Below are 9886 nucleotides of genomic sequence, written 5' to 3' on the forward strand. Positions count from 1 at the left end.
GATTTCTGTGACCTTAAAGTAGTTCTTCATAGGGTCAGAGACTTTGTCAATTGACACATGAATCTTACAGAAGTTACACGCAGTTGTAATATTCCTCCCCGCTCCACAAAAAAAAAAAAAAAAAAACCTACAGCAAAGCCTCAGGAAGTATCAGGCTGGGAGATTTGTGGAATGCGGTTCCTTGAATCTCCCCAGTTCTTCACAGGAGACCGGCCTAGTGTAGTGGCAATGACATGCTACATGACCATGGCCGTCCTCTCAGATAACAGGAAGCCCCAACTAGAGACCTACACAACTTCTCATCAAGCACCCAACTCTAAAACTTGATCCTAGGGTCTTTCTTGGTGGTCAAGACTCTGTGCTTCCCCCTGCTGGGGGCATGGGTTTAATCCTTGGTTGCGGGACTAAAATCCCACATGCTGTGTGATGCAGCCAAAATAACAAACAGAAAAACCCTCTATCCTACTTTTCATAAAGTTATAAGAAGATCTTTCTGGTGGTGATGATCTCCCAACAAGAACATGCCTCTCACAAAGGTTGTCCTTCATCCCTCTCCAGAGGAGAAGAGGAAACACAAGAAGAGGCGCCTGGCACAGAGCCCCAGTTCCTATTTCATGAGTGTGAAAGGCCCAGGATAGTGCACAATCACCACCATCTCCAGCCACACACAAATAGTAGTTTTGTGTATTGGCTGTTCTACTGTCCTCTGCCAGCCTACAGGAGGCAAAGCTTACAGAAGGATGCTCCTTCAGGCCGGAAGCCGCACTAAAAGTATCCTGTATCAAGATGGGTGGGAAACTATCCCCATAAACACAGTTTGGACACACACACAAAAAAACAGTTATAAGAAGAGAAAAAGCCTTCAGCAAGCTCTATCACTCGGCTAAAATAGATTCCAAGCACAGTTCTCAGTACGCCACATCACCTTTGCCCCACTGAGCAAAGGTTGCTGAATAATTACTAGACACCACATGTGTGGTTGCTTCGCAGTTACATCCTGAAGACAAGCACAAATTAAATCGCTTCAGTACTTGGGAGGGGATGAGCCCAGCAGGACTGGTCAGGGCCTCCCACAGAGCTCTAGTTAACAACCGGTTGATTGGGATATACAGGACCTGTGATACTATGCTAGCATGGTCAGACATCCTTTACCAAAGGGTTGCACTGGGCTCTCTGTAGAATAATGCTGTGAGCCAGAGAAGGACTTTCTGATTTCATATGTAGGATTTTCTTATGTTCACTGAAAGAGTAACTTTTCCTATCTTAACTCCTACCTTTAGAGAAATCAATTTGGTCTGGACAGGGTACAATCTCAGGAACATTTTGCTTGCAATTTGAACTCAATTCAATCCAATTTAAGTAAAATCGGAACAAAATTAAAAGAACTTTGAACACTTAAAAAAAAAAAAGAATACTGAAATATCTCAGAGAGTTGAGGCATGATTCTTAGGATTTATAGCAGTTCTGAAGACCTCAGTGACTGGAACCAGGCACTTAAACACTCAACACTGTCTGCGGTTCTTCTGGATCTCATTCTGCTACCTTGAGCATATTGATTTTATTCTGTTTTACTATAGAAAGTAGGCTCTTTCTTTGTGGTGGGAAACAAAGTTTTAGCCAGTCCTGGGCTTTCATCACGCCTGAAGGAAAAGGGGCTTCTCTTATCCACTACAAGGTTAAAAAAAATCCTGGGGCAGGACTCTGATGGGTTGGGTTTAAATCATGTTTCCAATCCTTGGATGAATTCTTGCAGCTGAAAATAAGAACCATGATTGGCTCAGACTGGTTGCAGGTCCACCCCTGAGGTTAAGGGGGTAGATTCCGTTACCCTAAAGAAGGGTGTGGGGTCACTGTGCTCCAGGCAGCTACAGTCCAGTGTGTGCTAAGTACTGTCTGACTCTTTGTGACCCTATGGACTGTAGCCTGCCAGATTTCTTTGTCCATGGGATTCTCCAGGCAAGAATACTGGAGTGGCTTGCCATGCCCTCCTCCAGGGGATCTTCTGTACTCAGGGACCAAACCCACACGTCTTACATGTCCTGCATCGGCAGGCAGGTTCTGTACCACCAGTGCCACCTGGGCTTCCCGGGCACCTATACCAGTTTGTACCATTCCCCCCATTCCATTGTCTCCTTTACTCTAACATAATTCCTTTAGCGGGAAAGGACTACCCATGAAGTCAACCTGGCCCAAAGAAAGAACTCTGAAAGCTTCCTCTTCATCTTGCTGTAGCTAATGTTGGCCATCAGGATGGATGGTCTTGTTGCTTTGTGAGGTACTATGGTAGGTTTTATGTCTGAAGCATAGGTAGGCTTCTGGAAATTACCTGAAGGTAAGAAAAAGAAATCAAAACTTCTTGGAAAACTGTAAAGTGCTATTTCCATTGTGATCAGGGGAATACATATAGGCAGACAGCCTCACATTTAGAAAAAGCTTGTCATCTTTAACATAAATTTAGAGGGCACTATCTTTGAAAAGTATTGTTTCTACCAGAAAAGGAACATGGGACATGTTTAATCCCACAGTTATCCACTGGGAAACTGCAAGAATGATGAGGGTGCAGAGGTTCACATTAGCCTGGCATGGAGACTTCAAATGAGTGATTGGACCTGTAGTGCAAAGCTCATCTTGGCTGCCCTTGAAGTCTCCCAATTAAAAGAGTGGATTGCCATAGCTATTGTGTCCTTGAGTTATCCATGCAGGGTTCAAGGACAAAGGATGGGGTGAGGTAGCAGTAAGGATTTGGCTTTGAAAGACTAAAGAACTAAGCCATTCTTAGAAGTGGCAAGAGGAGACTGAAGTTCAAGCAATGGAGCAAAGTTAGGAACTAAGATATTTTCACAAGAGGACACTTACAGAGGACTTACAATGTTTTCCCTTGGGCTGTGGGAAAATGATAATTTGTCTTCCCATTTTTCCTCTCCTCCTGTATTATAAACCTCCCTAGTTTTCACTGGATGCTTCCCAGGTGGCACAGAGGTAAAGAATCTGCTTGCCAATGCAGGAGACGCAAGAGACATGGGTTTGATCCCAGGGTGGGGAAGATCCCCTGGAGAAGGAAATGGCAACCCATTCCAGTATTCTTGCCTGGAGAATCCCATGGACAAAGGAGCCTGGCAGGCTGCGGTCCATGGGGTTGCAAAGAGTCAGACACAACTTCGTGACTGAGCATGCTAGTTTTCACCAGCCATTTAATTAAGCATATGAGATACACACAAGTTCTGCATTGGTGTTATGGGGAATCAAAAAGAAGAGCCACAGAAGGAAGTGTGATTTTATATCCTTCCATGGAAACCATCGTCATTTCATGAGAAAAGGAATCCTAGATCATTCAGGTGGGAACCAGGATGAGAATCAAAGCAGAGCTGGGGGCCATGGGAAGCAGCAAGTGACTCACAGAAGCAGCTGCAGAGGGTGACTCAGGAGCAAATGCGAGGCAAACATCCTTTCTCTGAAAGAGTCTAGGGGAAGGTGACTCGGGTTGAGAAATGGGAATGGCGGGGGTGGGGAGGGAAATACTGATTTTATTCTCTGCTATTATATTAATAGATCCTTTCCTCCTCTTCCATACCTCCCACTCTCTTCCTCAACAGTTATTGAATTAATTCCTCCTCCAAAGATGGCCCAAATGCACTTTGCTTATACAAGTATTATAGAATTTGTTTTCTTATACCATGGATTTTTATTACTTATATCTGTTGTTCCCATTAGATTGCAATGGCAGAGACAATGATCTGTTCATGAGGGAGGAAAGTATCTGAGACAGTGCTCTGCATACTGTAGGTGCTTAATAAATGCTTCTAACTTGATTTGAAAGTGGTTTGCTGAGTTGATTTCCTTTTCTGCAAGAACCAATCAACTTCAGGTCTAATCCTATCTGCAAACTTAAGTTTCCATTTTATCTATAATATTTTAACAATTTCTGCTATTTTGAAATAATATTAACTTGAATGAATCTCTTGGTTAGCTTCTCAAGGAAGCAAAATCACAAATTTTTCAGGTGTCAGAAAATCAGAGGTACACATTGTTCTTCCATGAAGGGAAAAATAACACCAGGGTGTTTGCACTTCAGCAAAATTCCTGATGGTTTTAAAATGATCTCAACTTCCCCTTAGGAAGTTCGGCTGCTTAGGAAAAGAGTAATTGTTGGGTCAAAGGGGAGCCAGGTTTTCTAGTGATCCAAGCAGAAGGGTCAAATACTGAACAATTGATACTTTAAAAATTTCTGCTCGACAAATAGTCTGCAACTCCAGCCTTTTGTTTATGAAATTTTTTCAGTTTATTAAGATATACCTGATATATGACATCATGGGATTTTAAGTTATAAAATGTGGTGATCTGATATGTGTATATGTTGAAAATATACCACAATAAGTTTAATTAACACATCTATCATCTCATGTAGTTATGATTTGTGTATGTGTTAAGAATTTCTATGATCTACTGTCTCAGCAACTTTCATACACATGGTACAGTGTTATCAAATATACATAAAATACATTACATCCCCAGAAATTATTTATCTTATAACTGGAAATTTATGTATCCTTTAATCACTTTTAATTGGGGTATAGGTAGCTCAGCTGGTAAAGAATCTGCCAGCCTGCAATGCAAGAGATCCCAGTTTGATCCCTGGGTCGGGAAGATCTGCTGGAGAAGGGATAGGCTACCCACTCCAGTATTCTTGGACTTCTCTTGTGGCTCACATGGTAAAGAATCCACCTGCAATGCAGGACACCTGAGTTCAATCACTGGGTTAGGAAGATCCCCTGCAGAAGGGAATGGCTACCTAATCTAGTATTCTGGCTGGCAGAATTCTATGGACAGAGGAGCCTAGCAGGCCACAGTCCATGGAGTCTCAAAGAGTCAGACACACCTCAGTTACTTTCACTTTTTCATAATTGACAAAACACTGTATTAATTTTAAGTGTACAACATAATGATCTTATATTTGTATTTATTGAAAAGTAATCACAAGTTTAGTTAGCATCTGTTGCCTACATGTTTACAAAATTTTTTTTCTTCTGATGAGAAATTTTAAGATTACTCTGTTAGTAATGTTTAAGTATGCAAGGCAGTATGATCAACTACAGCCACCATGCTAAACATTATATCCCCGTGACTTATAACTGGAAGTTTGTACCTTTTGATTTCCTTCACCTACCCCCTATCCACTCCCACCTCTACCTATCAGTTCAGTTCAGTCGCTCAGTCGTGTCCGACTCTATGCGACCCCACGAATCGCAGCACACCAGGCCTCCCTGTCCATCATCAGCTCCCCGAGTTCACTCAAACTCATGTCCATCGAGCCGGTGATGCCATTCAGCCATCTCATCCTCTGTCGTCCCCTTCTCCTCCTGCCCTCAATCCCTCCCAGCATAAGGGTCTTTTCCAATGAGCCAACTCTTCACATAAGGTGGCCAAAGTATTGGAGTTTTAACTTCAGCATCAGTCCTTCCGATGAACACCCAGGACTAATCTCCTTTAGAATGGACTGGTTGGATCTCCTTGCAGTCCAAGGGACTCTCAAGAGTCTTCTCCAACACCACAGTTCAAAAGCATCAATTCTTCGGCGCTCAGCTTTCTTCACAGTCCAACTCTCACAGATACATGACCACTGGAAAAACCATTGCCTTGACTAGACGGACCTTTGTTGGCAAAGTAACGTCTCTGCTTTTGAATATGCTATCTAGGTTGGTCATAACTTTCCTTCCAAGGAGTAAGCGTCTCTTAATTTCATGGCTGCAATCACCATCTGCAGTGATTTTGGAGCCCCCAAAAATAAAGTCTGACACTGTTTCCACTGTTTCCCCATCTATTTCCCATGAAGTGATGGGACTGGATGCCATGATCTTCGTTTTCTAAATGTTGAGCTTTAAGCCAACTTTTTCACTCTGCTCTTTCACTTTCATCAAGAGGCTTTTGAGTTCCTCTTCACTTTCTGTCATAAGGGTGGTGTCATCTGCATATCTGAGGTTATTGATGTTTCTCCCGGCAATCTTGATTCCAGCTTGTGCTTCCTCCAGCCCAGCGTTTCTCATGATGTACTCTGCATATAAGTTAAATAAGCAGGGTGACAATATACAGCCTTGACGTACTCCTTTTCTTATTTGGAACCCGTCTGTTGTTCCAGGTCCAGGTCTAACTGTTGCTTCCTGATCTGCATATAGGTTTCTCAAGAGGCAGGTCAGGTGGTCTGGTATTCTCATCTCTTTCAGAATTTTCCAGAGTTTATTGTGTTCCACACAGTCAAAGGCTTTGACATAGTCAATAAAGCAGAAATAGATGTTTTTCTGAAACTCTCTTGCCTTTTCAATGATCCAGAGGACATTAGCAATTTGATGTCTGGTTCCTCTGCCTTTTCTAAAACCAGCTTGAACATCAGGAAGTTCACAGTTCACATATTGCTGAAGCCTGGCTTGGAGAATTTTGAGCATTACTTTACTAGCATGTGAGATGAGTGCAATTGTGCAGTAGTTTGAGCATTCTTTGGCATTGCCTTTCTTTGGGATTGGAATGAAAACTGACCTTTTCCAGTCCTGTGGCCACTGCTGAGTTTTCCAAATTTGCTGGCATATTGAGTGCAGCACTTTCACAGCATCATCTTTCAGGATTTGGAATAGCTCAACTGGAATTCCATCACCTCCACTAGCTTTGTTCATAGTGATGCTTTCTAAGGCCCACTGACTTCACGTTCCAGGATGTCTGGCTCTAGGTCAGTGATCACACCATCGTGATTATCTTGGTCATGAAGATCTTTTTTGTACAGTTCTTCTGTGTATTCTTGCCATCTCTTCTTAATATCTTCTGCTTCCGTTAGGGCCATTCCATTTCTGTCTTTTATCGAGCCCATCTTTGCATGAAATGTTCCCTTGGTATCTCTAATTTTCTTGAAGAGATCTCTAGTGTTTCCCCTTCTGTTGTTTTCCTCTATTTCTTTGCATTGATCGCTGAGGAAGGCTTTCTTATCTCTCCTTGCTATTCTTTGGAACTCTGCATTCAGATGCTTATATCTTTCCTTTCCTCCTTTGCTTTTCGCTTCTCTTCTTTTCACAGCTATTTGTAGGGCTCCTCTAGCAACCTCCACCTCTAGCAACCACCAATCTGTTCTCTGAATCTATGAGCTTGGTTTTTTTTTTTTTGTTTTCCACACGTAACTGAGATAGTACAGTATTTGTCTTTGTCTCACTTACTTCACTTAGCATAATGTCCTCAAGGTCCATCCACGTTGTTGCAAATGGCACAGTTTCATTCTTTTTATAGCTGAATAATATTCCATTGTGTGTGTGTATATACACAGACACACAATGAAATATGTAAGCCACATTTTCTTTATCCATCCATCCATCAATATATACTTGTTTCCATACCTTGACTATTGTAAATAATATTGAAATGAACATGGAGATGCATGTGTCACTTTGAGTTAGTGTTTTTGTTTTCTTTGGGTAGACAACCAGAAGTGGAGTTGCTGGATCATATGATGCTAAAGCTGAAACTCCAGTACTTTGGCCACCTGATGAGAAGAGTTGACTCCTTGGAAAAGACTCTGATGCTGGGAGGGCTTGGGGGCAGGAGGAGAAGGGGACGACAGAGGATGAGATGGCTGGATGGCATTACTAACTCGATGGACGTTGAGTCTCAGTGAACTCCGGAAGTTGGTGATGGACAGGGAGGCCTGGCGTGCTGCAATTCATGGGGTCGCAAAGAGTCGGACATGACTGAGCGACTGATCTGATCTGATCTGATCTGATGGTAGCTCTATTTTTAATAGTTTGAGGAACCTCCATAATGTTCTCCATAGTGGCTGTACCAATTTACATTCCCCCAACAGTGTACAAGCGTTCCCTTTTTTTCCGCACCTTCAACAACAAATGTTATCTCTTGTCATTTGGATAACAGACATTCTAACAGGTATGAGGTGATATCTCATTGTGGTTTTGATTTGCATTTCCCTGATAATTAGTAACAGTAAAATATTTTCATGTACCTGCTGGCCACCTGTATGTATTCTTTAGAAAAATATCTGGTCAGATCATCTGTCCATTTTTTAATCTATTGAATTGTGAATTCTTTATGTATTTTGGATATTAATCCCTCATCAAATATATGATTTGCAAATATTTTCTCCCATCCAGTAGGCTACCTTTTCATTTTGTTGATTATTTCTTTTTTTGCAGAAGCTCTTTAGTTTGATATAGTTCTACCTATTTAATTTTGTTTTTGTTGCCAGTACTTTTGATGTTATATCCAAAAAATCAAGCCAAAGCTAGTGTGAAGGAGCTTTTCTTCTAGAAGTTTTATGGTTTCAGATCTTACATTTAAGTCTTTAATACATTTTGAGTTAATTTTTATGAATGATGTAAGGTAGAGCCCAGTTTTATTCTTTTGTGTGTAACATCCAATTTTCCCAGCACCATTTACTGAAGAGACTATCTTTTACCTATTGAGTATTTAGGCTCTCTTGCCAAATATTGGGCTTCCCTGGTGGCTCAACTGATAAAGAATCTGCTTGCAATGCAGGAGACCTGGGTTCAATCCCTAGGTTGGGAAGATCCCCTGGAGAAGGGAAAGGCTACCCACTCCAGTATCCTGGCCTGGAGAATTCTATGGACTGTATAGTCCATGGGTCTCAAAGAGTCAGACGTAACTGAGTGACTTTCACTTTTACTTTGGGGCTTCCCTGGTAGCTCAGCTGGTAAAGAATGTAGGAGACCTCGGTTTGAGTATTGAGTATTTTTGGCTCCCCTGTCAAATATTAGCTGACCATAGATGTATGGTTTTTTGGTGGTGGGGAGGGGAGCCAAATAGCCACATTTGAAGGAATGACACTAAAGAAAGAACTGAAGGATCGTGGTATATGAACCTTTTAATGAAGAGAAGCAAAAAGCAAAGGAGAAAAGGAAAGATATAAACATCTGAATACAGAGTTCCAAAGAATAGCAAGAAGAGATAAGAAAGCCTTCTTCAGCGATCAGTGCAAAGAAATAGAGGAAAACAACAGAAGGGGAAAGACTAGGGATCTCTTCAAGAAAATCAGAGATACCAAAGGAACATTTCATGCAAAGATGGGCTCAATAAAGGACAGAAATGGAATGGACCTAACAGAAGTAGAAGATATTAAGAAGAGATGGCAAGAATACACAGAAGAACTGTACAAAAAAGATCTTCACGACCAAGATAATCACAATGGTGTGATCACTGACCTAGAGCCAGACATCCTGGAATGTGAAGTCAAGTGGGCCTTAGAAAGCATCACTACGAACAAAGCTAGTGGAGGTGATGGAATTCCAGTTGAGCTCTTTCAAATCCTGAAAGATGATGCTGTGAAAGTGCTGCACTCAATATGCCAGCAAATTTGGAAAACTCAGCAGTGGCCACAGGACTGGAAAAGGTCAGTTTTCATTCCAATCCCAAAGAAAGGCAATGCCAAAGAATGTTCAAACTACTGCACAATTGCACTCATCTCACATGCTAGTAAAGTAATGCTCAAAATTCTCCAAGCCAGGCTTCAGCAATACATGAACCGTGAATTTCCTGATGTTCAAGCTGGTTTTAGAAAAGGCAGAGGAACCAGACATCAAATTGCCAATATCCGCTGGATCATTGAAAAGGCAAGAGAGTTTCAGAAAAACATCTATTTCTGCTTTATTGACTATGTCAAAGCCTTTGACTGTGTGGAACACAATAAACTGTGGAAAATTCTGAAAGAGATGAGAATACCAGCCCACCTGACCTGCCTCTTGAGAAATTTGTATGCAGGTCAGGAAGCAACAGTTAGAACTGGACCTGGAACAACAGACTGGTTCCAAATAAGAAAAGGAGTACGTCAAGGCTGTATATTGTCACCCTGTTTATTTAACTTATATGCAGAGTACATCATGAG

At 41.7% G+C, this 9886-nt stretch overlaps 1 pseudogene; it reads left to right on the plus strand.

Moving 5' to 3' along the window:
* The first annotated feature begins 521 nt into the window (after positions 1 to 521).
* LOC102281748 (small ribosomal subunit protein eS27-like) lies at positions 522 to 810 on the plus strand (annotated as a pseudogene).
* The last annotated feature ends 9076 nt before the right edge of the window (positions 811 to 9886 follow it).

The sequence above is a fragment of the Bos mutus genome, chromosome 17 (assembly GCF_027580195.1).
Source record: "Bos mutus isolate GX-2022 chromosome 17, NWIPB_WYAK_1.1, whole genome shotgun sequence".
NCBI classification, from domain to species: Eukaryota; Metazoa; Chordata; class Mammalia; order Artiodactyla; family Bovidae; genus Bos; species Bos mutus.